Source organism: Mycteria americana, unplaced genomic scaffold (assembly GCF_035582795.1).
Source record: "Mycteria americana isolate JAX WOST 10 ecotype Jacksonville Zoo and Gardens unplaced genomic scaffold, USCA_MyAme_1.0 Scaffold_73, whole genome shotgun sequence".
NCBI lineage: Eukaryota > Metazoa > Chordata > Aves > Ciconiiformes > Ciconiidae > Mycteria > Mycteria americana.
In genome coordinates, this window is record NW_027445658.1 from 287862 (window position 1) to 310304 (window position 22443).

Consider the following 22443-nt stretch of genomic DNA (forward strand, 5'->3'; position numbering starts at 1 on the left):
TGGTGAAATTCTTGATGACGTTATTCCCATACAAAGGAACTTCATTGTTTGGGTTGTTTGAAATTGATTAAAGCAACTACAACAAACACTCTTCTGGCACACTCTTGGTAACTCGTTTGCAAAACGGGTGCGATTAGTGCAGAAAGCTGCCAGCGTCTGGCTATCCGTTCAAGAATCTCAACATTGTCATGCCAGCTCAGTGTGAAGAGACAACAGGTCCGAGCACGTGCCCAAACGTGGCTCTGGTGTGGCTCAGCGGGCTAGAGGTTCCTGGCAAGGGAACTGGAGGCCAGAGACGAACCTCAACAGAACCTAACCCGTACCTCAACAGAACATTAAACTGTTCAAGTACTCGTGCAAATCATAGACAATCCAAAACGCCCCACACAGATGCCTGGAGGCGTTGCTATTACCATCACGTGAATGACACGGTAGGTCCTGCCAGACCTACAGCCTGCAAAACCTGAAGACGACCAGCACACAGGCGCATACGTATCGATCTCGTTCTGTCCTCGCCAAAACTGCTGGCTGAGCTGCCATCAGCCTCAGTGACCGACAGCAGGCAAGTGACGGACAGCAGACAGGCAGAAGACAAGACAAGGGGCTGTGCTCAGTGCTACAGAGGACAAGAAGCAACCCTCAGGGCCCCCCCTGTGCTATCTGTTGCGTCAATAACCCCACAATTGCAAAGAAAATCATGGGAGGAATCGTAAAACAAGAAATAACTCCTGGGGAATACTGGGAAATAGATTTTATGGAATTGCCAAGGTGTAATCTGTATATATATTTACTGGCAATGGTAGACACCTTTTCTGGTCAGCCCAAAGCTTTCCCTTGCCGCACTAACAAGGCTAGGGAAGTGATTAAAATTTTATTGAAAGGAATTATCCCCAGATTCCATGTTCCAGAAGGTATATGCTCTGATAATGGACCCCACTTTACTGCAGAAATAGTGCAGGGACTTTCTAGATTTCTAGACATTAAATGGGATTTGCATACCCATTGGAGGCCACAGTGCAGTGGCAAAGTAGAAAAAATTAATCAAATTCTAAGAAGAGACATTTCCAAAGCGTGTCAGGAAAGTCAAACGAAATGGGTAGATATTCTACCCATGGCTTTAATGAGAGTACAAATTACACCCAGAGTTAGAGAAGGTGTAAGTCCAGTTGAGATCCTGTATGGGAAACCATATCCAACCAATCATTTAACCACTAAGGGAGACCAAATGCATATCAAGGGACCATCTGTAATTAAAGAGTATTTGATGTCTCTCTCGCAGAATTTATCCTCCCTGCATAGTTACCTAAACCACAAGACTCCCATTCCCTTGGACACCCTGATACACCCACTCCAACCAGGAGACGCGGTCTATGTACGACCCTGGAAAGATGAGCCCTGGAAAGCAAAGTGGAAAGGACCTTATACAGTGCTGTTAAAAACTTACACAGTGGTAAAGGTGAATGGGATTGACTCCTGGATTCATCATACTAAAGAAGGCTCCAGACCAGGACAAGTGGATCTCTATGCCAACTGGAGAACTGAAACTCTGACTAACCAGGGAATATCGACGAATTGTATTAAGGTTTTTCTTTTAGAAAACTATTATTGAAATGACTCCTAGGACACTCTCAGAAAGTGTTATTAATTTAGCATAGTTATAATGAAAATTGTATCTCTGATATTAATTATCCTAGCATTTACTTTTTGTAACAGAAATCTAGTCCTAAAACTTGTCCAATCCTTTGGAAGAATCCCTAATGTCAGCAGTATAATGGCCTGTTCACCATTATCTAAATCTGCAGCCGATCCCCTCGAGTGGGAAATTTTAACTTTAGATTTAAACTGAAACTTTTCTCAGTCTCCAAATTACCTCCTTTCAGAGTCGAATGTCGTTGTACAATCTAACAGGACAAGGAGAACTATTACCGAATGCAACTAGAGCAGGATTACAAGATTTAAACCACTCAGTTACAGGAAACTTCAAAGATGATGTTGCGGAACAGGCTAACCTTAGATTTAATATTATTACATGACGAAATAAAACAAGTGGCAAAATCAAGTAGAAATATTCAGGCCTCTAAAGAAAATATTACAAAGTTTTGGATTCTCCCTGACTGGATGGTTGGCAAGTTTACTTCAAACGATAATTACAATTGTACTTATCATGATAATCTGTATTGTTGTTAGTTGTGCCTTAAAATGTGTTAGATGACTAATTGTACAAGTTATTAATGAGAACTAATAATGAGACATATGAGGACTATGACGAAAAGTCTTAGTCTCAAAGGGGGGAATTGTAGTCTAACAATGTAGTCTAACAGGAGCTGGTGGAAGGCCAAGGCTTACGTAAACCCAATAAGGGGGATTCAGGCTGGAAAGCAGAACGTCTGAACAAGAATTACTGTCCTTGGGAGAAAAACACATCCTGGAGAAATATGTAAGCTAATTAAGATGTTTTGGGAACCATCTGAAACAACTAGTAGAAGTGTGATAAGAGGCACCCTCACACAAACTATCCTCATTATAATACTAAAAGTCACACCCCTCAAGCTGGAGACCCCGGCCCAAGCAGAGACCCCTCACCTTTGAGCGTGCGCAGAATATTAAAGTAGCACTGTAGCTTTAAGTTGAAATAAGACAAATGTAGATCAATAGAAAACTGCTTGGTGTAATTACTTATGCATATGCATAACTAGACTGTATAAATACTGTACCTGTACGACTGAACTTTGTGCTAGCTTTGTGGAGCTACCACCTAGCACCCACCTCTGTGCAGACATGAAATGAAATACTTCTGCCCTGTGTGTATTTTGGTGTCTCACACACCAGGTAAATGACCTCACACTTGTGGGATAACACAGGGAAGGCCAAAACACTCCAAAGCTGCCTGGCAGGAGTCCCAGAAAGACACAGGGCATGGACCATTCCCCAGCATTGACAAAATTGCTTCACTGGATTCCCTGGAGGAGTCTGGGGTTGGTACCTGCAAAATTCTGCTGTGTCCAGGGGAGGCCAAAACATTCTTCAGAGTCCTCGGAGGATTTCTGAGGAGCTACCAGGTATGGATCTGCCTCCATGACAAAGAAAACTGTCCATCTAACTAACTAGGAAAATTGGGGTGCTGCTACCTGGGACTTTAGCTGCCAGTAAAGGGAAAGCCCTGAAGTGAAAACAGGAATGGACCTGCTGCCAAAATACACCATGCTCTTCGGGTATCTACCTTAGAACATTCTGGGGCTGCTACCTGGGAATTCACTTGCCTACACAGGAAACCAAAAGAATCCACAAAATTCCTGGGAGGAGTTCCAGAGTCCTATTGGGCATGGAACTGCCTCCAACATACACCAAACTCTTTGGGTATTTACCCTGGCGGTGTCTGTGGCTGCTACCCAGGACTTCAGCTCCCTCCACAGCAGGACAAAGCACTTTGGCAGATGCCTGTGAGGAGCCCTGGGGAGCTACAGGCCATGGACCTGCTTCCCATTTCTAGCAGCAAGCAGTGATAGAGTATCAATCAATAGTATGGCAGCAGTCAAGAAAAGCAGCTACCAATCATACAGCAACAACCAATCTTTTAGCAATAATCAATAGAACAGCAACAACCAAGGAGCTGTATACTATCACAGGTTACTACAAACTTATCATTAGGGAGGAAACTTATCCTCGATATAGCACCAGATATACTTGTGACAGACTACTTCTATGGGCATATAATACTGGTATAAAGTGAATTAGACAGACTTCAGAAAGGGCCAAAGCATCCCAGAGGGGAGGACAAACCAATCTCCAAGGGGACCCAGCCATCCCACAGGTGGGCAGTTAAACCCAACCGACTCCAAAAGGGAGCCCAAAGGGGGAACAATACCATAACAGACAGTCTCACTTCAGAGATGACCTGGAGGTGTCTGGATTCTTTGTACCGAGCTGTGCTTCAAAGCGGCCAGCTGCACATTTCAAGGATGCTTCTGGTCCCCAAGCTCACAAGTTCCTGGGCTCGCAGGAATGTTCTTCTGCTCAGTCATTTCCCCTTCTGACCAGTTGCCTTTATGGCTGCTCACACCTGCCTGCTCCTGCCCTATCAGCTCCTCAGACACCAGGGACATCACAAGCACCTGCACAGCAGGAGCGGCCTCACTTCCAACAACACGGCTTTTCCCCTCCATCTCCACCTCTGTCTCCCATCTCCCTGTGCTCTCCTCTCTTCTAGGCACCTTTCTCACCCACTCCATGACTTCCCAATGCCTCTCTCTGTCTTTGTGCTTGTGTGGCAGATGTTACCTCAGAAGTGTTGTCCCAGCCACGTCACATGCATCTCTTCCTCTTCTACGTCTGTTCTCATCGTGACTGCGCCAGCGGTCTGATGCGCTTTTTGACCTCATGGGCCCTCTCGTCCTGCCTCCCTTCGGCTGTTAAATCCTGCTCCTGCAAGAGAAGTGACAACCAGTCAGTGCCCCCTCTCTGGCATCTTACCTACATCTTCCTGAGCTGGACAGCTGGTGGGAACTGTCACCAGCAGCCCCAGCAATGTGTGAAGTCTTCTCCTGCCACAGGCGCAGCTCTGGCTGCATACCATGCTTCCTGAAGGAGAACAACAACACTCAAAGTTACTCCTGGGCAACGTCCTGCTGGGAAGAGCTGATTTCAAGGCAGGTTGGCAGCAGACCCTGAGGCCGTGCCAAGGCTGGCCACATCTGGCTCCTTCCAGCAGGATTTTGGAAAGCTCCTTCCCAGCTATGAATGCCAGGCCAAAAACATAAGGTAGAAACAGCCCCCACCCCTGAGGGCCTCAGCCCCCAACTGGCCTCTGTCCCCAGACTACTAAAACTTCCAAACAGGCTCTCCCTCTAACTGAATTATCTTCAGTTTTGACAAAAGAACCGTATGCTTCCAGATTCAGGAGCCTAAGACTGTTGGGGGGCGATTTGGGCTTCAATTCCAGAACAAAAGACTTGCCATTACACAGCCTCAGCCACCGCCTCCATGGTCATCTTGTCAGTGACCCGCAAACACTGCACTGTAAAAAATCTAACGGCTAAGAAGAAGTATCCTCTCCTCCCCAAATCATTGTTTCCCTCATACCCTCACACTACCACAGTAATAATCATACTATTCTTCTGTAATTGCCACCCATCTGAAACCCCTCCAAAGCATCATCCACTGACGTGACTGACAGCATCCTTCATAAGGGAGAACCATCACTAACCACGCACGCACCCATCAGACCTTTTGCAGCAAGGCCTCTGGGACCGAGCACCTCTACATGGACATCTTTGCCTGACAGGAGATGATCAGCCCCAGAAAAAACCCTTAGGTTGTCTTGGCTCTAGTGAAGGCAAAGAGTTTAGAATAATGATACAAGCAAGTTTCAAGAGAAAGCAGGATAGCGGAACAGGCAGAAAAATTGATGGGTCTCACCCACCTCTAATTTCAGAGGAAGGTGCAAGGGTTTTTCTTTTTTTTTTTGTTTTTTTTAATCACTGCACAGCACAAATGAAAAAAACACACACCTGTTTTTGAAGGAGAAATGAAAACTCCAATAGTAAGACTATCGAGTCTGCGTAATTACTCTTCTTTCCAGGATACATTGGTCTTTTTTTTTTACATCTCAGTGGAGAGCATATCACTCAGTGCTGATATGGGAATAGCAAAATGTCCTCTGTCAATCTTTGAAAGAGTACATTGAAGGAAAGGTGTTCATATAAACTGTAAATGACACGTTTCCACTGTCAAACGTTATAATGCTTTTGAGTATCTTTGCCATCTTCATCTTCTTTGTCTTCCCTTTCTTCTGGTGACACTAGAACTACTGGATCTCAACAGAACATTACACTGTTCAAGTACTCGTGTAAATTATATGAAATCCAAAATGCCCTACACGGATGCCTACAGGTTTTGCTATTACCATCACGTTAACAACACTGTAGGTCCTGTCAGACCTACAACCTGCAAAACCTGAAGATCTATTTATGCAAGACACATTCCAGAAATTATAATCAGCACAGAGGAGCACATCTATCAATCTTGTTCTGTCCTTGCCAAAACTGCTGGTGACTCTTGTCACCAGCCTGTCGTCAGCCTCAGTGATTCACAGCATGCAAGACTCATCTGGCTTAGCTCAGGTGCAGCTGCTAGGAAAACGGCTATTTCAGAAAGTCAGTGCTTGCTATTTTGGGAAAGTGTTTCAAGAAATGTGTTTAATACTCTGGAGGGGTAAGACTAAGCATGGTCATCTCGCTCCATGTCTGAGCTCTGCCACGGGTTACATGAGCCACAATGGGCAAGCCACAGGTTTGAACTTCCTCACTGAGAAAACTATGTCAAATGCATACAGTTTATGCCACTAGCTTCTGTAAAGTAACCTGAAGTTTCTTCATGAAAGGGGCTAAAAATGCAAAAACCAGAGTATCATTATCTAGCAGGTTCTTAATAATACCCTCTCATGTCACTAACTGGATACCAGGCAAGGAATGTACATGCTCTGTTCACCTACCTGCTCACGGAAACTGATTACATTTTATTCCTTGGAAAGAACTACCTTTCTCTTTTCTTTCTTCCCCCCCCCCCCCCCCCCAAAAGGGTGCACTGCTTGCTGAACGCAGGATGAGTTACATGGGGTATACAGACCGCACATAGAAAACTGACAAATGAGGCTGTGACCACCACCATCTCTGTGCCGTGCCACTCCAACACTCCTATCCCAAAGACATTCATTTCTCTGCTCTTCTGCTCCTCTCATCCTTCCACTTGTGCCACCGATCTCCTTCACACTGACACTGACATACTTTTCTCTCCTGTTTCTGGAATATTTTTCATCACACAAGTATATTTTAGCTTTTTGCTCCTTTAAAATTCCAGAGATTTCACTTTCTTCCTGAATTAATTGCCCTGTACTCTTATTGCCCATTCAACGTGCTATTTATAATTGCTTCCTACAAGTCTCTCCTGCCCTGCTCCCTGAGATCCACAACACGTCAACCAAGCCATCTAGTTCCTCTCTCCAGACTGCCCATGCCTTGTATTAAAGCTGCTCTTATGAAGATCGTCAGTTAATATTCTCCTAAACAGATCTCCAAATGATGAGCCAACTCTCAGTCTCCATTACTAGTGACGTGCCTTTGGCACGTTTGACCATGGGGGGGTTTTTTATGATGCCTTGCCTGACCATGGTTTCTTCAGGTCAGGGATCCTCTCCCTGGATCCCTCCAGTGACTCCAGATGGCCTCTTGCTCTCCTACGGGGAGTCCTTGTCACCAAGGGGGGCAGTTGGGAGCCCCAGGCTGGGTCTGAACTAAGAAATGAAAGCAGGCATCATGTGAGCAGTCTGAAAACACACACCACGGTGAGTCAGTCTGACTGCAGGAGTTTCTTCTCCATCCTGTACTCACACACTAATCACCTGCTCCTGAAGCAGAAGCTGCTTCTGCAGGAGAACAAAGTCTCTGCACCTACTGCTCTTCCCATCACAGAGACAGGGATAACCCTGAGCTCTAACACTCTGATGTGCCACCAACATGCCAGATGCAGCACACGCAGGAGTCAGCATGTGTGATGTGGGTCCCTGGGGCGGCGGGGTGGGGGGCTGTTGAAGGCAGCACCTTGTCTATGGCAGGCTGTGTGACCACCCGTGTCAGTGTCCCGTCTGTGTCCTGTGCGTGCGTGTGTCTCATGGATACGAGCTCAGCTTTGCTGCTGGCTGAACCTGCAATAGGGAAAGCGGCAGCTGTGTCCCTCAGCTGGGGCAGAGACCCCAGCTGCTGGGCTGGGCTCCAGCAGGTGGGCAGGGGGGTCCTGGGCAGGGGAGTCCTGGGCTGGGGCTGCTGGAGGAGGTGGCCACTCCTGACATCCCTTAACAGCCACACAGTTGGCAGGATCTGGTCGAGCTTTGAGCACTCCTGAGATTACATGTCTATAATCCTTACGCGATGGGAGACTGATGCCTTGATAATGTGCCCACAGGGATACATTTGTAACCCAGCTCCACAGCAGTTTGGGCACCCAAACAGGAGCTGTGCTAGGAAATCCTGGATTAACTGCAATGATTGGACTGGAGAAAAAAGATGTTTACAGAACATTAGAAGGCGTAAATGGCTCGGCTGCAGGCCTAGTGACCGAGTTTGTCCTTTGGGGGATGACAAGAGAGGCTCACCAGTGTGTGTACAAGACCTCCTGCAAGTAACAGATCACCCCCAGTTATCAAATCAACAGTGGTGCTGGCTATAAAGCAGGAGGAAACCTGAGCGAATCAGGCTACAGGCTGAGCTCTGTACAATCGGAATTGTCAAATTTGTGAAGGTCAAGTACAAATGCACAGCTGAAAAGAGCAGCCTCACCTTACAGAGCTTTAAACCTAATGGAGTCGAGTAGGAGAAGTGAGTACTACAGAGGAAATCAGTGAATTATAGGGGAACGAACATCACGTAACTCTGAAAATAATGTACCTAATGGAAATGGAAATCCCTTGTGGCTCCTGTCACTGGAGAAACACATACCATCCTGCAAGAGGACAGGACAACCCAGGGTCAGCCAGTATGACTGTCAGTGGCACAAGAGGTTCTTTTTCCCTTGTCCTCTTCCAGGTGACGCTGTTCAAGCCCCGGGCACATGCAGCCACGCTTGGAGTCTGCCCTTTGCTGGGCACAACTCCCCTGATACTGCATGTCTGATACACATTCCAAAAAACAACGTAGCCCCAGAGATTTTGTTTGTTCACCTCTAGCCATGAGGACGGGGTGCGTGTGTGTGAGGAAGATCTGCTTTCTCTCTTTAATTTCCATGCCTCTGCAACAACTCTGCAAGATCGGACTAGAGGAGAGCACTGAAATCAAAAGTTTAAGTGACACAGAAAACTCTAACCGCACATTTTCACCTGATGGCCTTAACCAAAACAGGCTTTGGATCCCAATTGCTCACTTTGCCCTTGAATAGTGCCATTCCTTATCTGAAAGCTACTGTGCCTCTGGCTGAGGACAGATACAAGCCACACAGAGAGCAATCGGAGCTAAACCGATTTCAACGGTTTCAACGGTTGAAACAGGACTGGTTTCAATGGCCCTGTGCCAGAAGCACATGGACTGCACAGGCGGGCACTTACAGATGTGTTTGTTGGACTTCTCAGGGAAATAACCACCTAGGGCAGAGGACAACAGCACAAAAGCAGTGAAGTTCTGGCCTTTTACTCAAGCCAAGGAGCCAATTTCACCAGGACAGGTTCTCCTTAAAAGTTCCAGAAGAGCCAGCTCTCTGAAAACATCTACAGCTCATTCAAGAGGTGAGCCGAATGAAAAGAGCTAAAATCCCCAAAGAGAAAAAGAAATGTTGTAAATATCTTGGTTGCTCAATGTTTCCTTTTAGTTTCCCTTTCGCAGATAATTTGGCCTAGCTTACCAGTATTGTTGGCCTTAAGTAAGGAAGCTTAGATAGCAGAATTGCTAACCAGCATTCTTTATTTGACCTAATCATTAGAGTAAGAATGCTTTGCCTGTGTTAAATCCTTGGTTAGCTGAGATAGTTGCAATGTAGATAGATAAAAAGGAATTCTTCAGGCCCTGTGTCCCTGGAAAGGGCTGATAAGGAGAAACTACACAAGAACCACCTGATTTTGGATATGCAAGGAAGGTATGAGTAAGACAAAGATGGACTGAGCATGCGTAAAGACAAAGTTCAGTCAGCGGTCAGAGTGATGAAGACTACTGACTTCCTCCAACGACCACCAGAGGATCCCTAACGACCACCTAAGGACTTAAGTACGCATGCGTCAGGGACATTTACATATATTAATGAGTTCCAAGAAATCTCATGTTTATATAAATTAATCTTACGAATATGTATATTTTGCAACATATAACCTCTGCGATCTTGCTTGTTTGTCGGAGCACTTATGGTGGAGCGATCCCCAGTGCTGCCCAGCGCTGTAATAAAGGATGCCTGCTTAATAGTAACTCCGTTGCTATTGAGTTTTATTTCAGGAACACTCTGAAACTCCAATTCACCTGTTGCGAGATTTGGATTTCAAAGGGTAGTCTCCACGAATTTTGTTTCAGAGTCTTTTGTACCCCACTCTCACAAGGAAATATGGAAGCATGCTTGTCTTGTCTGAACAAACACTTGGTCAAATGTTACTCACTCAGTCCACAAGTGATCTTAGATAAACATCTTGGGAAGTCCACAGATGCCATAGGCTGGAGCCATATAACAGCCCTCCATTCCTGGCTATGGAGGGCTCCACATATTAACAAGGACCTAGAGAGCATCTGTCTTCTGCAGGAGGGTTTGCTCCTTTACATGTGTAAGCGGGGGCTTTGGCTTTGGTGGGATTGTGGTTCAGGTAACCTAGGAAGAACAGCATATGAAAGGCCACTGCAGGCAACTGCATTTCAAAGCTCCTTTGTAACTGGGGGAGATTGAGCTGCCCAGTGCATGAAATTCGGGGGACTTTTTCCTCCAAGAATAATAAAGGCAAGCTATACAGTGCCTTGTAGTGCCAAAGAGTAAATCTCTAAGCACAAACGGTTGTGCAACTGCATTGCAGTTCAAAAGAAACTGGACCTCCTGCCAGCCTGGTTCCAGTCATAACCATGGAGAAAGGGAAAAAAAAAAAAACCACAACAAAGAAGAAACAGCACACTTCTTGAAACAACAATGTAGGTGCTTGTATTATTCTGTCATTATGGAGTATTTTAGCCCTATAAGCACTTGGTAAGCTAACTTGAAGCATACGTAAAGAACTCTTGTGTGATTTTTTGCTTTCCCAGAAGCCCCGATGGGAAGATCACCAGCAAATGCTGCACAGTCAGGTGCTTTTACTGGTAAGAAAAGCAGCCCTCTCCCAGCCATGGCAAAGCAGAGCTTTATAAGGAAAAAGGGGGCAGGGAGGGGTAGTGTAAAGGGAAACAGCTTTGTAGCTGGTGTTACCATGGGTGTCCTCAGCGTGCCACACACCACTCTGATCCTCATTTTACCTGTTGTCCCTGGGACTGAGTACTTGGGTGAAATACTCAGGAGAAGGGAGAATTAGCAGAGAAGAGGTAGTGGCAAGAGAGCTTAAAGGAGAAGTCCTGAATCAGCAGGAAGCGGTGCTTCTCTTGTACAGAAAGCTGTGAAATCTTTCAGGAGAAACGAGCAGCAGCTACAAGTAGTTTGTGCATAAGGAGAACAGGCCAGGAGTCAAAATGAAAATGCCTGAACAGCATTCATCTGAAAATTGGTTGCCACTCCGGCAGAGTTTCACATGGATGCCATCCCATGCTGTAAAACTAATGCGTCTTTTGGGGAAAAGGAGGAAAGAAAACCCACCAAACCTAAACCAAGAAGTGTTTTTTCTTTTCAGACCAAACCTCTGCTGCCTGCCACACAAACCTTTTCACTTGTGCTCTGGTTTTCCCTGTTGAGAGGCTTTGCTTATTTGGTTCTCTTACCCGCCTGTAACAACCACCTCTCCAGGACTAAAGCATTCCTCCTCTCATTTTACAGTCTCCCTCCTCTCCACCAAGCCTTGGTTCATCACAGGTGGAATGTTTCCTTTGGCCTTGCCCATGTATCTGTTAGGAACCCCTCTGTCCTGGACTGACCCGGCTCTGGATCTGCAAATGGCCTGTGCTGTCCTTTGCTCCAGCTGTACCAAACTGCTAACAAAGTCCTACCGTAACAGGAGGAGCTTTTTTTTCAAGGTTGGGGAAGACTGTGCAGTGCAGGTGAGCAGGAAAGGAGGCAGCAACGACTTTCTCTGGTTCTTGTTTCTGCTCCTCTGGTAAGATGGGGCAGTTCCCAACTCTGGTCTCACCTGGGCTGCAGAGGAAAAGGCCTGGGGGGAGCCTGGACTTGGATGATTTGCAACGGCAAACCAAAAATTTCCACTTGAGCACTTGAACTACAACGTCACCATCCCAAGGGGCTCAAGTCTGTAAGACTTGGAAAGACTTAGCTGAGAAAATGAGTCCAAATGAACAGTATCTCCAGGAGACAGAGCTCCATGGTCTGAGCACAGCACAATGCTATAAGCTTTACCGACTGAACCTCTACTTTTCTACACAAATGCTAGTGATCTCCAAAGAAAGAAAGCTGGTTTAGCCAGTTCTCCTCCAAAGCCCTTACACTGGTAAATCCACACGAACAACAGGGCCCTTCTGCAGGTAGCCACAGCAAGCAGAAAGGCAAGCATTTGTTAAATCCATCTAGAAACCCATCCCAGCAGAAAACAGAATCCCTACAAAGACTGTTGGCAAAACTCCCCACATCTCCGGGCTGCGGGCACGTCAGCAACGTATCCACACCTTTCACGTTTGGGATCCACCACAAACACAGTTTCCATTCTGTCACATCACCTGAGCTAAAACTGCCAGCAGGAGCTGGCTCATCCTGGGACTCGGTACCACCCAGGCACACAACCTGCAGTCCAGAAGTACTCCTGAAAAGACCTCGACAGCCTGCATTAACACACCAGCATGCACCCAAGATGTAAATGCTGCCAAGTCATCTCTTGTTTGCAACAGATAGAGAGGACCAAATTTAGCAAATTTAGCCTTACTTCTACTGAAACTTTCCTTACAGAGAGCTCATCCTCTGTGTTTGTACACTGGAGTAAAGACCTGCTCTAGCGCAAAGGTTCAAACCCTGCCTACGGTCAAGGAGCCATTTAGACAAGCCCCAGTTTTCTTTCCTCATTGCTGCCTTGCTTCCCAGAAATCAATCAATACCAAAAGCTCTTTTCCCGCTAGTTTTGCAACAGCTTCATTACCTTTAAAGACAACACTTCTTACCTTTGCTACTCCAACACACCCTCACAGCCCAGCAAAATCATACTGCAGGGAGGAAACCTTCACCATACAAAGACAGGCACGCTACAGGTATACATTACTCTCAAAAAACAGGCTCTTTCAACCACTCTTCCTTTTGCCTACCAAAGTTCAGACAGTGTTAGAAAACAGCAACAAAAAAGCAGGGTTCTCTCTCACATTTGACAGAGCCCATTATATCAGCCATTCAACATTAAGTCCAACTCCAGTCAGAGCCCCAGAATAAGAAATGCCATCTTAAAATTTACGGGAAAAAGAAGCGCTTTGAAGTGGCAAGACCAGAGAACGTTCATGAAAGCACCATCAGGCAAGTACACATCCCTTATCACAGACCACCTGCCCCATTACCTGAGTGAGTGATGTTCTCAGCTAATTTGCAGCTCGGGCTCTCTTGGTCATTAGCGCCGAGCATGTAGGTTGGAACTGGAGCTGGGAAGAAAACCATATGCAGTCAGTCTGGTTTCATTCAAGTCCAGGTAAGTTCAAGTTCACATTTACTAGGAATCACAGCAGGTCCCATCCATCCCTCCAGACCCCCGCACAACTCCTGTGCAGTGTCCTGAGGAGCAATAAGCGCAGAACACGAAACCTTCCTTCAAAATAAGGCCCACAGCCTGCTCTTTCAACAAGATGCACAGAGCACCAGCTGAGAACAACCTCTGCTTTAACTCCACCTAGCTCCGCTGCCTACATAAGGACACCGGCTCCTAAATGATCCCTAGCCCTCAAAACACAGATCTTCCCTAGGGCAATGCTAAGGAAATACCAGAGCACAGGGACAACTGCTCATTCAGTTTAAGCTGATGGCGAGAAGGACAGAGGACTAGAAGGAGAAAAATATGACAAGGAAGAAGACTGAGGAGCCAAGAAAGAAAGGTGCAGGGAAAAGGCTAGAGAGAGGGACAAATCAAGAGAAACAGGCACAAGGAGACCTGCAGAGAAATGAAGGAAGAAAAAGCGGGGACAAGAGCAGGACAGAGAGATGGGGAGGGAAGCAGAGGAAGAAGGAAGGGGGGATAGAGGAGCACAGGGACAGGGCGCGGGGCATACAGATGGAGAGAGAAAGAAGGACAGGGAGCAGAACAAAGGGACTGAGAAATAAAGAGAGGGTCAGATCCTGACAAAGAGACCAAGAAGAGGGGGAAAAAAAACCCAGCAACGGGCTGGAGGACAGAGACTGAGGAAGAGGAAAAGAGGGCTGAGAAGCAGGAAGGAGGAAGAGAGGACAAATACAAGGGAGAGCCAGCTGGACAGAGGGGTATAGCAGGAAACAATGGGACAGGCAGCAGGACAGAGAAATAAAGACAGAGAAGATGGGGACAGGAACCAGGACAGAGGGACAGTGAGAGGAAAAAAGGGGCATGGAGCAGGACAGAGGTGAAGAGAGATGCAGCCGGGAAAGAGGAAGAGAGGCACAAAGAGGGAGAGGGATGAGGGGAGAGAGAGAGAAATAAGGACTCGGGGCAGGATACACATTGCAAAAAATTCTGGGGTGGGCAGCAGGATGGAGAGGGAGTAAAAAAGAGTAGGGGCAGGGAGCAGGACAGAGAGACAGACAAGAATAACGATAAAGAGAAGAACAGGGATGGTGAGCAGCACAGAGGGATGGAGAAAGAGAGGTATCAGAAGCCCTGCAGAGAGATGGAGGGAGGAGGGAGGGGAAGGGTCAGGGAGCAGCAGAGAGAGAGAGGAGAGATGGACAGGAAGAAGGACAGGGACAGTGGGATGAGAATTACGGAATGAAAAAACACAGTGGCAGTGAGCAGGACAGAGCAACAGAGAGAGAAACAAAGAGAACCAGAAGGAAAGAGGGAGAGGGGAAGACAAGGACAGGGAGCAGGACATACAGGCAGAGAGAGACAAAGAAGGACAGGGAACAGGCCAGAGAGACTGTGAAAAACAGAGAGGGATGCAGATCAGGACAAAGAGACAGAGAAGAAAACAACAGCAATGTGCTGCAGGATAGAAACAGAAGAAGAAAAAAAGAGGGACAGGGAGCAGGGGAGAGGGACAGCAAGCAAAACACAGGGATGGGGAGAGCGACAGAGAAAGAGGGACTTGGAGAAAAGAGACGGACGGGGAGCAGAACACAATACTAGAAGATGAGAGGTACAGGGAAGCGAAAAATATGACACAGAGGGAAGGGGGGCAGGGAGGGACTGAGATGCAGAAGAAGGGCGACATGGCCCCAAGGGCCTGGGACTCACCGCAGCTCCTGCTCTCTGCACTGCCAGGCAAATTTTTCAGCTCAGGCACTTCTTTGTCTGTCTGTCCTTCCCTCCCTTCCCCTTCTGTACCTCTACTCGCTTGCCTGTCCTCGCCTCACGGCTGGCCCCAGCCCTGCCTCAGCTGGGCCACGGCTGGAGCAGAGGCTGCACCTCCCAGCACCAACATGGCCGCCCAGAGGCCCCCCCCTGCCGCAGGACTACAGCTCCCGGCATGCCACGGGGCGCTCCTTCCTGCTGTCTGCCCCTGCGGGGACACCGTCCCCCGGCCGGTCCCGCCCCCACAGGCCCCGGGGCCGCCTGCCCGGGGCTGCCCTGGCCCGTGCCCGGCCCAGGCCCCTGAGCTCTGGTGGAGCAGGGAGGAGGGGGAGCAAGGGACAGGGCAGCAGAGGGAGGTAGGGCAGGGCAGTGGGGTGGCCGGAGAGGGACAGGAGACGGACAGAGGGACGGGAGCAGGACAGAGGGGCAGGGAGAGCAGGGGGGAGCTGGGCAGGGAGTGGAGAAAGGAAAAGTACTGGTGAGGAGCGGGCAGAGGGATGGTGCGGGAAACAGATGGAGGGGAAGGAGGTCGGGGGGGTCAGGAAGAAAACTCGTGCTAAGCAGCAGGACAGAGGGACAGAGAGAGAAGAAGAAGGGCAGGAAGGAGGCCAGAGGGACGGACCAACCCAGGCGGGGTGAGGGAGCGGGGCAGGGGGGCAGAGAGACAGAAAAAGCACTGGGGGAGCGGAGTGACAGAGCAATGGGACAGGGAGCAGGACAGAGGGACAGAGGGGAAAGGGTGAGAGGGAAAAGGGAGGGGAGAGAGACAGGGAGAGGCAGGGACAGAGAGTGGGAGAGCAAGAGAAGGACAGGAAGCAATGCAGAGAGACTGAGAAACAGAGGGATGTGGATTGGGACAAGAAGGCGGAGAAGGACAGAACAGCAATGGCCTCCAGGATGGAGACGGAGGAAGAGCAAAAGGGGATGGGGAGCAGGACGGAGGCCTAGAGAGAAGAGAGAAGGCACAGCCAGCTGAGCAGGGGATGAGGGGAACAGGAAAGAGGGGACAGGCTGCAGGACAGAGAGAAAAAATAAAGCCAGGAAGCAGGACACAGTGACAGGAAAAATAGAAGGAAAAGGAGCAGGAGAGAGCACTGTGGAGAAAGAAAAAACCAGCAAGGGGATATAGGAGAGACAGAGAAGAATTAGAAAATACAGACCGGGAGCTGGACAGAGAAAAAGAAAATAAAAAATAGTGATGGGCTAAAAACAGAGAAGGAGTAATTAAAAAATGGGAAGCCAGAGAGAGAGTGATGGGAAGAGACCAAACATTGCAATTATGGGCAACTGCCCACATTTCTTGAGCGCTCCCCAGGAACTGCAGTACCAGGAGCCTCGAGGAATGTGCTGCCTAAAACCCCTCTGCCCTGGGCCCAATCCTGCAGCCCAATACTGGTGACGAGCATTACCTTGCAGACTGGCTGGGACTGAGGAAAAAAAGCCCAGCTGAGGGGGGGCGGGGAATTGCCCAACTGTTTTTTTGTTTGTTTGCCTGTTGGTTTTGCTTTTAAAAAAAATACCATTTAATCTCTAAATACCACTTGCAAAGAAGAAGGAACCTGGCATACCAGCTTGGGTGCAATTAAAGCCTGAACCCGTTCAACAGCTTCACAAACAAACCATCGCTCACTCCCACAGCACACACTCCACTGCCTGCCTGCAAGTAGAGGCAGCCACACTGTTTCTTGAGCGCTCCCCAGGAATGGCACCACCAGGCAGTTCAAAAAACATGCTGCCTGCAAAAACTTGAGCACAGCTTAATTGTGGGCAATTTTTCCTCTTTTTAGGCCTGCTGGTTGAAGAGTCATCTGTCAAGAGATGCCTCAGGACCATGTCAGCACTGGTGGCGCTGTTTTTTGGATCCTGTGGCAGCAATGGGCAAAGGGGCAGGCTATGGAATCCCCGTGCCAGGTACGTGTGCAGGGTGTCAGGGTCACCCCTACATGGTTTTTCCCAGCGGAGCCCCAGCCAGTGCTGGCCCCACGCTGCAGCCTCAGGGCGGAGGCTCAAGGAGCCAGGCATTTCTGTGGGCACTGCACCCTGCCGGGCCCCACCGCTGGCTGTTGGCTGCCCTGAGCTTCTCCCCGTTGTGCCCCCAGCTCTGCTTTCTGCCAGCACCAGGGGCACAGGAGAACGTCTGGCCTGTTCCTCCTGACCCACGTCGGCAGCTCCTACGTGGTGTCCACGTCACACAGCTGATTTGGGGGCGGCAGGTCTCTCTTGTGGCACCCTGGGAATGGGGGCAAAGCAAACCAAATCCCTCCCTTCCAATCTTTGTCCCCAGGGAGACCCAGTGGAGACGTACCATGCACTGGAGAGCATCCTGCAGGGAGGTGACAGCTGTTGGCAGAGTGGTGCTGAGACCCACCTGACAGCAAAGATGCCCAGTAGCCGCAGAGGAGCCCAGGTGAAGTGGTTCTCTTGGAGGCCACCAAAGCAGCCTTCCTCTGCCCCTGTTTTTTGGTGAGATACAGAGCAGCGCAGAGGTGTTTCTCAGGCATCCAGGCCTGAGGAGGGTTTCCCAGTGCCCCCGTGAGAGATCCTGCTCCCAGGAAGCGGCTCCCCATAGAGCAAAGGCCATATCCAGCCACCCGGCACTGGGCTCAGCTGCCCCAAGGGGTCTCACAGGGAGGATGGGGTCATCTGTCTGGTGGCTCTGACACAGAAATGATGAGCTGAAGCCCCGTGGTCATGGCTGGCCAGTTACAAGGCTCTGAGTGCCTCAGGCTTCTCCCTGGGAGTGTTTAACGCAGGCACTTTTTCAGGGTGTGATGGATGATGTGAGGATAGCTGCTGGTGATGTCCTGGTGGCTCTGTCCCACTCCCACTTCAAAGTTGTGATGTCTGAGATGAGAGGCCACCTGAAGGCCCTGGCAGACATCTCCAAGGAGTTTATGTTCAGTGTTTTGATATCTTAGGGCCAGCATGTGCTAGGGTTATGGGATGCTAGGGTTATTGGATGCCAGAGTTTACATGAGTTTGGATTAAAGCATGTGATTGTTATGGACAGGATCTGGGTTTGTTGGCCCTGGGTTCCTGGGATTAGGTTATTTTTGCCTTATCTTGTATTCTGGGTGGGGTTTTTTTGGAGAGTCCTTTTTTAGTTTGTTTGCTTTCTTAGGGTTTGGGTAGTGGCCTTTGGTTTTTGTATGATGTGTCTTCTGGTTGGTTTTTTGTTGTTCTGGTAGTGTTGCATTTTCTGTCTTGTAACCAGCATTTGTGGTCTAATATGTGTGACCGGGCCAGGCAGTGTCAATTCTGTTGCGGTCCAACTCACTTCCACTGAGTCAGTAGGTAGGTGGTTAGGTGTGGAGGACTTGGAGTTTGTGGAGAATGACTGCCAGACGACTAACGGGCACTTCTGGGGTGTGTGGGGACTTCTGGCCCATAGGTAATGACTGCCGGAGGACTGAGTGTACTTCTGAATTTGTGTGGACTCCCCAAATTCATGGTCATTTCTGCTGCCTTGAGGAAGAGCCATAGGAAGACCCCAGCCACACAGAAGGACCAGGGTTTCCCCAAGGGTACATGGCTTTTTGGGTTTTGCTTTTGAGTAAGAAACCCGCAAAGAGGCTGCTGTTGTTGTTTAGTGATGTTTTGTACAGTCCTGGACTGAGTATCGTGTGACTTGAAACATGGCTGAAAAAAGGGTAGAGGTTTGCCTGCCTGTTGTGAATGCTTGAGTTTCAAATGTCTGCTTGCGGTGGTGACTTCATACAGTCCTTACCTCCTATCCTGAGGCACGACATGTGCTTAGGGCGAGGTTCATGATCCACAACAGTGGATGAGAATCCATATTTCAAATAGACTTCTTGATCGTTTTGAATTTTTGGGGGCCAACTTCTTCTCAGATTGGATTCGTTCATCCTTGATTTTGCCTCTTCACATGGCTGGCGAAGAGCTCATAGGAGGAGCAGGAGAAGGGTCAACACTACCGTTTCCATGTTGGTCAGTTGTGCTGGACTTACAGGGTTATCTTCCATCTGTGGTTTCTTTGCAGGAATCTCTTTTGAAGCCATTTGTCTGTTTAGTGAGGGGTAGTGGACTCAAGGGGAGACCTTTTGTTCCTCATTAGTGCCTCAGGGATTTACCTGTCATTTTTTGTTTGTTGTGTTTGCTTTTTATTTGCCATGCTTAATTTAAAAGCTTATTGAAGCTCTTTCGATTTCCATCATTAAAGAAAGTCTGTAGGATTACTACCCAGGAGTGAGCTGTCCAGAAAGGACTCTCCTTGTACGCTGCCGTCAGCCTTCAGTCTAGAGAAATATCTGGTAGTGGTGTATTTTAATGGTGATGTACTCAAATGCATCTTAAATATACAAGCTTTGCCCTTGTGCCTGATATGCCTGGGGGATGATGCTCAGCAGCTCATCAACATTATGTTCTGCTGTGCTTTACCCATTTGAAGTAATGCATCACCAGAAATGTCTTCCTTAGTGCCTACACAGAGCAAGAACCTCCAGTAGCAAGGGCATGCTGACCCTTGGGCAGCTTCAAAGTGACAGATAAATGTCAATAAGTTAAAAAACCAGTCCCGTGGTAGCAGTGTGGACGTCAAAGTCCACCTGACTCTCCACACTGACTCAGCATGTCACAAATTTATGTGGGTAAGGATGGGTGAAGTCAGTATAAGCAGGTGTTGTAACTGGCCAGGCAGTTTATCTAAAGAAACAAAAAAAAAGTGACCTTTGCTTGGAGTTTTGTGCCTTTAGATGTCGGGGTGTATTGCCTTTTCCTTCCTTGCTCTGCGCACAGTGTAGCGAGAGGTGTTTCCATCTGGGGGAGGAAAGCCATCCAACAGCCATCATCAACCTCAGGGCTTGATGGAGGCCTAAGTGCTTGGGACAGTTTTACTTGTGTGGTGCTTCTCATTCTGCTCCCAGGTTTTCCCATTAATGCTTGCTCTTTGCTTTATTTGCCTTTACAGTGTTTTGTAAATGTTCTCCATTCATAGCCGTGAGCACTGAACTATGTGTTCCTTGCTCTGAAAACTCATCAAGAGCTTTAGAGGTTTCCTTGGGAGCAGAGAAAATGGGTCCCTTGAGAGTAGAGAAGAGAATTTCATATGATATGATAAGCTCAATGCTTCCATGATAAGCATCTTGTAAGGATAAAAGTACCTGCTTTAACTTTTTGGGGTTTCTTCAGAAATGTTTAGCAATAGCTACTTAAATGATTGATTACTTCAACAGAAGAAGAGATCACTTTGCTTTCTGTGTCTGACTAAAAGAACTAACCTGAACATACAGAAAACTGATGTGAAGAGCCATTGTTTGTCATTATTGGGTACCACGTCTGACTTGTAGAGCTTCCCTGGGCATAGGGTGGTGTTTTGTACATGGCATTGTCCAGTCCTGTTTTTGAACTGAACATGTTACTCTTTCACAACTCTTTTCGTAGTGTTTTCACTTGAACTAATGTTCACCAAAGCAGTTTGTTCTTACGTAGCTTCTAGGCAGAGGTTGAATCTTTGCTGTCAGATTTTGCCTTGGCCTCTGTACGGTGCCTAGTAACCTTTTTTTTCCTGCATGATCTTTGTGCACAGGAGTTGCCTCTTACATTGAAATGGTCATCTCTGTAGGTAATGCTACACACATTTGTACAGATGCTGGACAGGCTAAAGCTGTAATGCCAATATGGAAGGGCAGCTTGATGCTGGGATCATGCTGTAGCTCTCACAGCCCAGGAGATTTGTGTTTGTTATTGTCATGTTAGAGGAATTTCCCAGGTTTGGTATCTAGTGTGAAAGCACAGGGATCCTCCAGTGTTTGAGGTCTGGTAAAATGATGGTCCATCTGAAAGTGGCTGCTGGAGGCTGGGAGTTTCAGTCCATGCTCATTAAATTGCCTGCAGGCAATTAGTGACCTGGGGGGGAGTAATGCAGTTCAGGCTGTGTTGGATCTGTGCAAGGGTTTAGAGCAGCTGCAGAACCTGGGCATTCAAGCCTGAGGTGTAAACCCTGAGTAAGAACAGAGGAGGGGGAGAAGGTGTGTTTGGTGTGTTTTTTCCCCTCTCTAGGATGTGACATGCCTCTGTTTTGGAGAAAAGCAAGTGAAAGAGCAGAAGCTGGGACAGGACTAGGTAAGTGGGAGGAGTGGTAGAATATTATGGGCAAAAGTGGGTTTGGATTTTGATCTGCTCAGAAAGTTTCATACCAGCCTTGAAACTTGTTTATTAATGTGGGGATGATAGTGAATGAAGGGGGGGGGGGGGGAGAGACAAAGAAGTGGAGGGAGCGAGGAAGAGCTCTGAGGATTTGCTCCCAGAGCTCCCAGACCATTAATGTGTCAATCCTCTAGTGTCAGAAGGGGTGACTTGCCAGTGACACAGCTGTCACTCCTTGTCCCTGACTTTATAATTCCCTTGAAAGCCAGGGATACAGCCTTTCTCTTAAGAATATGTGTTAGAGGTACGAGTGCACAGGGGCAGCAATGTGAACAGTGGTGTCGTGGTTTAGCTTCAGACGGCAACTAAGCACCACACAGCTGCTCGCTCACCCTCCCCACCCCGGTGGGATGGGGGAGAGAATCGGAAGGGCAAAAGTAAGAAAACTTGTGGGTTGAGATAAGAACAGTTTAATAATTGAACAAAAAAATTGTAATGAAAAGGAAAACAATAAGAGACAGAGAGAGGAACAAAACCCAGGGAAAAAAACATGTAATGCAACTGCTCACCACCTGCTGACTGATGCCCAGCCAGTCCCCGAGCAGTGACTGCTGCCCCCCAGGCAACTCCCCGCAGTTTATATACTGAGCATGACGTCATACGGTATGGAATATACCTTTGGCCAGTTTGGGGCAACTATCTTGGCTGTGCCCCCTCCCAGCTGCTTGTGCACCTGGCAGAGCATGGGAAGCTGAAAAGTCCTTGACTAGTGTATACACTACTTAGCAACAACTAAAACATCAGTGTGTTATCAACTTTCTTCTCATCCTAAATCCAAAACACAGCACTGTACCAGCTACTAGGAAGAAAATTAACTCTATCCCAGCTGAAACCAGGACACTGGCCAAGTCAGCATCTTGCACGTGTTACGCAGATTGTGTTTCTTGACTGCTAGCAAGGAAAGGAGTGTGATAGTGTAGTCTAACAGTGTAGTCTAACAGGAGCTGTTGGAAGGCCAAGGCTTACGTAAAGCTGATAAGGGAGATTCAGGCTGGAAAGTGGCATGTCTAAACAAGAATTACTGTCCTTGGGAGAAAAACACATCCTGGAGAAATATGTAAGCTAATTAAGATGTTTTGGGAACCATCTGAAACAACTAGTAGAAGTGTGATAAGAGGCACTCTCATGCAAACTATCCTCATTATAATACTAAAAGTCACACCCCTCGAGCTGGAGACCCTGGCCAAAGCAGAGACCCCTCACCTTTGAGCGTGCGCAGAATA

General features: G+C 47.9%; 1 long non-coding RNA gene across 1 annotated transcript; it reads left to right on the forward strand.

The window, feature by feature from the left end:
* Nucleotides 1-15331: 15331 nt before the first annotated feature.
* LOC142404098 (uncharacterized) lies at nt 15332-22027 on the forward strand. The gene is made up of 3 exons (XR_012773726.1): nt 15332-15411; nt 21074-21136; nt 22006-22027. It is a non-coding gene; the product is annotated as an uncharacterized LOC142404098 (long non-coding RNA).
* Nucleotides 22028-22443: the final 416 nt, after the last annotated feature.